At 26.8% G+C, this 7550-nt stretch overlaps 1 long non-coding RNA gene across 1 annotated transcript; it reads left to right on the top strand.

The window, feature by feature from the left end:
* Positions 1 to 286: 286 nt before the first annotated feature.
* Positions 287 to 5803, top strand: LOC136077614 (uncharacterized). Its single transcript, XR_010637121.1, has 3 exons — positions 287 to 575; positions 5264 to 5332; positions 5628 to 5803. It is a non-coding gene; the product is annotated as an uncharacterized LOC136077614 (long non-coding RNA).
* Positions 5804 to 7550: the final 1747 nt, after the last annotated feature.

Here is a 7550-nt window from a genome sequence, read left to right on the forward strand (position 1 = left end):
GAAGCAGTATATAGTTTATGATGAAGGAAAAACTAATTATGAGACAATTACATATGGTGTTCCTCAAGGATCATTTTTAGGGCCACTTCTATTTCTTGTTTATATAAACGATTTAAATAAATTTTCTAACATTTTAAATACAATTTTATTTGCAGATGATACCAGCTTGTTTTAATCCAATAAAGATATCCCCAGTGAAAAATAAAACCGCGTCCCACATGGGTTCATGTGTTCCGTCATGGGTTCATGTGTTCCGTCATGGGTTCCGCGTGGGTTTCGTGTGGGATTGATGGGATTTACGTGGGACGGATTTTCCCATGTGGTATCCGTATGGAAATTTGTCACCTTAAACCCATGTGGGTAATCCCACATGGGTTACATGTGGGAACCATATGGTATTTACACACATGGGAAATCCCACGTGGGTTTCCTGTGGGATTTGCATGGGAATTAATTTGAAAGCTGGAAACTAAAAAAAAACTATAAAAAAAATTTTTTAAATCGACATTGCATTGCGTTACGTTTATATTGTGTGAAAATATTTTATATTAATAAAGAGAATGGCAAGCAAGTATGTAAGTACCACGAATAATGTTTATCTTTCCTTATAGAAATAAGATTAAGATTTGTGCAAATAGACGTATTATTAGGATAATATAATAGTTATTTGAATATAGATCTTGAGTAAATTATTTGCAAACAATTAACTGATGCAAGTTGAAATGTTGTCAAAAACCAATCTTGCATGCATGGGACACTGCAGTGTCCCACAAAGAAATGCAGGTTTGAAAGTCAAAGAATTCCCAATTTTCTTTATTAAAAAAAGAAAAAAATAGGATGGGTTTCTGTAACTTTTTTTATGCTCCAAAACTTTTAACTTTAGATGTAATAAGGTCCTTAAGACTTAAGGGACTTACGAACTACATTGAGGAACAAAAACAGGATATTTACAGAAACTTTTCAATTTTTAATCTGGAGTACCACAGTGTTATTGATAATAAAGCCTCTGGGTCCAGTTTTCAAAGTAATATGATCTAAGTAATGTTTAAATAAAATAATATGCTTTAAAATGCATATAGTTATACATATAACTCCTGATAGTTAACTATATGTATAACTAGTTATACATATAATTTGTTATAAAAACTTATTTTTTAAGGTTATGCTTGAACAAATTAGTACCAATTAATTCAAATTCAAGATTTAGTTAAAGTTCAAGTTAATGTTCTTATTTATTCATTGTTTTTGTTAATTTTATATTTATTTGTTCAAATTTATCAGTTAGTACTATATTTTACTACAGTAAGAATGTTTATCATTGTTGAACGTGATTTTATGTTGTTATTGATGTTAAATTTATTACGTTTCAATAACTCAGATTGAATCTTAACTGAATTATTGTAAGCTTTGTAGGGGTTTGTTGTATATCACATTGTGTTTTATATATAGTAAAAATAATATATATATATATATATATATATATATATATATATATATATATATAAATATAACATTAAAACAATAAAATTGATACAAAATTTCACTTTAAAACGAATACCATTAACATTGTGATGATAATAGCATTAGGAAACTAGTATTTATGTATTATTATTATACTATAAATAAATAGCATTTTAATTCATTTTATAAAATGGAGACTGACAACTGATAATTAATGGAAATAAATACAAATTATAAAAATCATGTATTATTACTAAATACTATATTAATGCTAGTCTACAAAGTTAAAATCAATTTAGAGCATTGTTATTAGTTCTTTTGTGATTCGCACTTCCACTTCTGTCTCTCAAATTTATAAAATAGGTGGTCAAAGCTTGCTCAATAGGTAGGTTCTCAGCATAACAATGCTTTTTTCTTACACTTTCTAAAGAGAAATATGGCAAATTGATTACTTATTTTACTTAAATCGTAGGGTCATCTATGCATAATGATGTCAGATGATGACCCGGTTTGTTGAACAACTTCACCCTTTATCAAACTCAGTCAATTTTTTGCTATCTCCCATTGAAAATGATGTCAGTTTTTGTTATCTTATTATGATGGTATATCTGAATTGTTAATATAATATAAAAAATGCATATACCATCAATTTTTTTCTGGTTCAATTATACATTTATTCTCAACAGTACTAAAAGTAAAAAAAAAAAACATAAATTGTTCTTTCAGATAAGCAAGCTAATTTCTGAATTTAAATTGTTTTTCCTATGATCCTCTACAGTTTTAAGCAACAAAAGCAAGAAGTTTTTAGATCACATTGTTGGTGTAAATACCTCTAAAACCTGCTCATAGCTAGTTTTACTTTTTTTTAAATAAAATATTTTACTTTTTTTTTTAATTTAATTTTTTAATTGACATTATTTTGGTCTCAACATCCCCTCCCCATTGTCAATTATTGTTAAACTCACGCTGCTCCTCTATCTACTGGCATCATTTATGGATGATTCCATAGCCTAAATACTATATATATATATATATATATATATATATATATATATATATATATATATATATATATATATATATATATATATATATTATTTTTACTTTATTTACAACACCATTTGATATACAACAAACCCTTACAAAGCTTATGATAATTCAGTTAAAATTCAATCTGAGTTATTGAAACATAAAAAATTTAACATCAATAGAACAGTAAAGCTGTCATCATTTAAAATGTAAAGGGTGTTGTCAAAATATGTTAATAGTAAAATTAAGTTACTAATACAATCACGTTCAACAATGATAAATATTCTTACTGTAGTAAGAATTAGTACTAGTTAACAAATTTGAACAAATAAATATAAAATAGTGAAAAAACAATGAACAAATAACTTGAACTTGAACTAAATCTTGAATTTGAATTAATTGGTTCTAATTTGTTCAAGCATAACCTTAAAAAATAAGTTTATATAATAAATTTTATGTATAACTAGTTATACATATAGTTAACTATCAGGAGTTATATGTATAACTGCATGCGTTTTAAAGCATTTTTATTTAATTTATATATTACTTTAGATCATATTACTTTGAATACTGGACCCAGCGACTTTATTCCCAATTACACTGTGGTACTCCAGATTCAAAATTGAAAAGTTTCTGTAAATATCCTGTTTTTGTTCCTCAATGTACTTCGTTAGTCCCTTAAGTTTTATGAACCTTATTATATATAAAGTTAAAAGTTTTGGAGCCTAAAAAAAGTTACAGAAACCTCCTTATCTCCCCCCTATTTTATTTTTTTTTTTAAATAAAGAAAATTTGACTTTCAAACCTGCATTTCTTTGTGGGACACTGCAGTGTCCCATGCATGCATGCTTGGTTTTTGACAACATTAGAACTTGCATCAGTCAATTGTTTGCAGATAATATACTCAAGAACTATATTCAAATATCATATGAACATGTTAGAGAATGTTCATATGATATTTGAACATCACAAATTTAATAATATTGTTGTGATATGTTATATAAGTAATTCCATAATAGATTATGATATGAAAATAAGATAGGATATGAAGGCAATGATCAAAGAATAAATTTACTTATAGAAATTTAGATGTTTGTTTATTAGTTTCAGAATATTATATTTTGTGTGACCGCGGCCTTCTATAATAAAAGGCCTTGACATCGCGCAACAAAGTTGTTAAACTGAAGGCCAATTCCTAATACTTTGTTTACATTTTCATCTTTTAACATTAGACGAAAGTTTGTGTTCACGCTTTTTTAATAAATCTTTAAAATGTGATTGGTTTATAAATTAGATAGCCCAACATCAAGACGATAACGTTGTAAGGTTCAAGGCGTTAACATTGTAAGGTAATAATATTGTCAAACTAACGTAAAGTTTTTTTAATAATTAAAATGCCTTAAAAATGCCTTTAAAATACTGTGTATCTTTTTGCAAGTCGAACTATCTCAACTACAACAAATACATCAATTTATTCAACTACAACTACAATATCAATTACAACTACAACAAAAATATCAATACTCAACTATGACAAAAACATCAATTTATAAATTACTGAAGAATCTAGAGGAGAGAAAAAGATGTAGTGAAGCTATCCCAAGAACTGGTTTTATTGTTACAGACTATATAGCATTATGTCAACTGCATTGGCCAAATGAAGCACCTTTTGAAAGCAAATATGGGAAGCAACGACCTTTAAACCCACCATCTGTTTTTAAAGTATTCTGCCTTGTTGTTTAGCCACACCAGCAAGTAAAGTTAGAAAAACTGTAACTTCAAGCGGTTTTCGAAGCATTTTACCAGATGAGTTAAATGATTTTCTTAAAGAGGATGAACTTATATTTGACGATATTCAATCTTTGTTAAGTGATAATAACAATTTTATTGTTTTCCAGCTTAATAAAAAAAGTTTGCACATACAATCAAAAATGTACAAACTTGGTGTTCCATTATTTGTTTTAGTAATTTTCAATGATTATTTGTTTGTAGCTAACCATAATGGCACAACTTGTAATATTTCATATTTAGCTGTAAACAAATTAAAGTTAATAAAAACAAAATCAGCTTTATTTGAAGCAGTTCGATTTTTAAAAAATAAAGAAAGTTCGCTTCTGTCAAATATTCTATTCGAACACCTTTATGCTATGAGAAAAAATGTTGGTGAAGTTTTATATACTTCAGATATTATATGTAGAGCATATGAGTATTTTGCTATGCGACAAAGTTTATATGATTGTTTGTGTATTGACTACAAGTTGCCAAATAAACCCTGTTGAGATATATTGATAAAACTTTTTTTTTGCTTGAATCAACTTTTGTTGGTGTTTTTTATTGTTGGTGATTTTTATTGCTACCATTTTTAGCAAAAAAAAATTAAAAATACAGTTATCTTTCTAATATATAGATATATACTTTTTTATGGTTCTGCTTGTTATTGATACTATTTAATATTACATAAATATTCTTAATGAAATTTGAATTACAAAAAGCATGATTATCTTTTAACAATTTTTTGGTTTTCTTTTTATATTTCCGTTTTTACTAGAGATTATTATTAGAAAACATAGACTGTCATTACACCCTACCTAATATAAAAATATATCAATATAAGTAAAAGTGAAAGTTTAATTGGCCTTCAGTTTTTACGGCATTTTGCGCGATGTCAAGGCCTGTTATTATAGAAGTCTACATCATTGAAAAAGTAGGTTTTTACATTTTTGTTTTTGTTTTTTTGTTTAACTACTTATCCTTATTGATCACTTTTTTTCAGGATTCTTCTCATGGGTTCAAGCTCATTACGCATAATATGTGTTCAATTACCCATAATACGTTAGTCATTGTAAGTAATAAATTATGAAATAATTATTTGTGAAATATTGTAGTCATTAATGACTTCAAACTGGCTAATAATTAAAATTGCTCGACTAATAAGGTTTCTTATTAAAATTGCTTTCTTTCTCTCTCTCTCTCTCTCTCTCTCTCTCTCTCTCTCTCTCTCTCTCTCTCTCTCTGTCTCTCTCTGTCTCTCTCTGTCTCTCTCTGTCTTTCTCTCTCTCTCTGTCTCTCTGTCTCTCTCTCTCTCTCTCTATATATATGTATATATATTTATATATATTTGTATTTATGTTTTTTAGAAAATGTTTGAAGAAAGTTAGAAAATACTAAAAACCTTGGTATTATACAAGCCGAAGCGATTTAATTAATTTAATCGACAAAAAAACGGCGTGTAAATCGCAAAACAAAAAATAATATTTTTAGTATTCATTTTAAATGTTTTTATTAATAGTATTTATTTTAAAATAAATTCATTTTGTAAAACGTTTTTTAATTTTATAAAATTTCGTTATAATAGTTTATTGTAAATCCCACATAGGTTATAGGTGGAAAACATCACATGAAAAGATCAAAAATGCTACACGTTTTGAATACCAAATGGGATAAAGTAGCAAATACCAGATTAAGTTAAGCCTCTCTAAAAGCTTCGATGATTAATTTTAAATTACTATTTAAGTAATTTTTAAATTAAAAGAATTTTAAAAATTATCATAGAAGCATTCGGACTTTCCTTTGTCTAGTATTGACTACTTTTATACCATTTGGATTAAAATCTGTGGCATTTAAGATCTATAACATGTAGTATTTTCCACCTATATCCCATGTAGGATTTACCACATAAAACCCATGTGGGATTTACCATATGAAACCCACATGGGACAAAATAATAATCCTTATATGGGTTACATATGGTAAAAACCCACGCGTATCCCATATGGGATTTACCATATGGAATCCATGTGGGATTTACCATATGAAACCCACATGGGACAAAATAATAATCCCCACATGGGTTACATGTGGAAAAAATCCACGCGTATCCCATGTGCGCTTTTTCACTGGGTCAATATATTATTCCAAACATTAAACAAAGAACTAGACAAACTAACCCAATGGTTTAAATCAAACAAGTTATCTTTAAATATTACTAAAACAAAATACACTTTATTCCATCGCCTACATAAAAAATCAGATATTCCCTTAGAACTTCCGGACCTTTTTATTGACAATCAATTAATAAAGAGAGAGCAATCAATAAAGTTTTTAGGCGTGTTTCTAGACGAAAATGTAACCTGGAGGGAACGTATAGGTGTAGTTGAATATAAAATATCAAAAAGTTTAGGTATAATGTACAATGCAAAGCAGTTATTACATCGATCTTGTTTAAAAAACATTTACTTTTCTTTTATTCATTGCTACTTAAGTTATGCGAACATTGCTTGGTGTAGCACTAACGCGACGAAAATAAAAAAATTGCTTAGCAAACAAAAACAGGCTATAAGGATAATTTCAAACGTAGATCGCTTCTCACACACACAAACACTATTTAATGAACTCAATATCCTAAATGTATATAAACTAAACCTCTATCAAGTTTTTATTTTCATGTTCAAACTTGATAAAAAATATATTACCAATCTTATTTTATTCAATTTTTGAAAAAATAAATCACATATACCCTACCAGATTTTCAAAATACAACTACATTCAATCCAAAACTTATTATTCCGCTACTAAATTCTCTATTGTAAACAGAGGACCAAAGTTGTGGAACATAATATTAAATAATGAAATGAAAACTAATTATTCTCTAAACCAATTCAAAACAAAACTTAAGCAATTACTTTTGTTAACTGAAAATGAATTAAATTTTTTCTAATAAAACTTCTTTATATTAGAAATCAATAATTAATAGTTAATTAATTAATTACTTTAGATTATTAATACATAATTAATCAATAATTGTACATATATTTTTATCATTTTAAATGATAATCTTCTTTTTGAGAAATTTATTTTTTATTTTGCGTTATTTATTAATCTTTTACTTTTATTTATTTTATACTGTTTATTTGCTTTTACTTAATTGGCAATGAAAAGTATTATAAATATAATTAAATAAGTTAAACTATAAAATGCTCTACCAATAAAATGTTTTTATATAAAATCATATCTTCTTATTTTTCAAACCAATTCTTAAATGTTATTTTTGTCATTTAATA

This window comes from Hydra vulgaris, chromosome 03 (genome assembly GCF_038396675.1).
Source record: "Hydra vulgaris chromosome 03, alternate assembly HydraT2T_AEP".
Lineage (NCBI taxonomy): Eukaryota > Metazoa > Cnidaria > Hydrozoa > Anthoathecata > Hydridae > Hydra > Hydra vulgaris.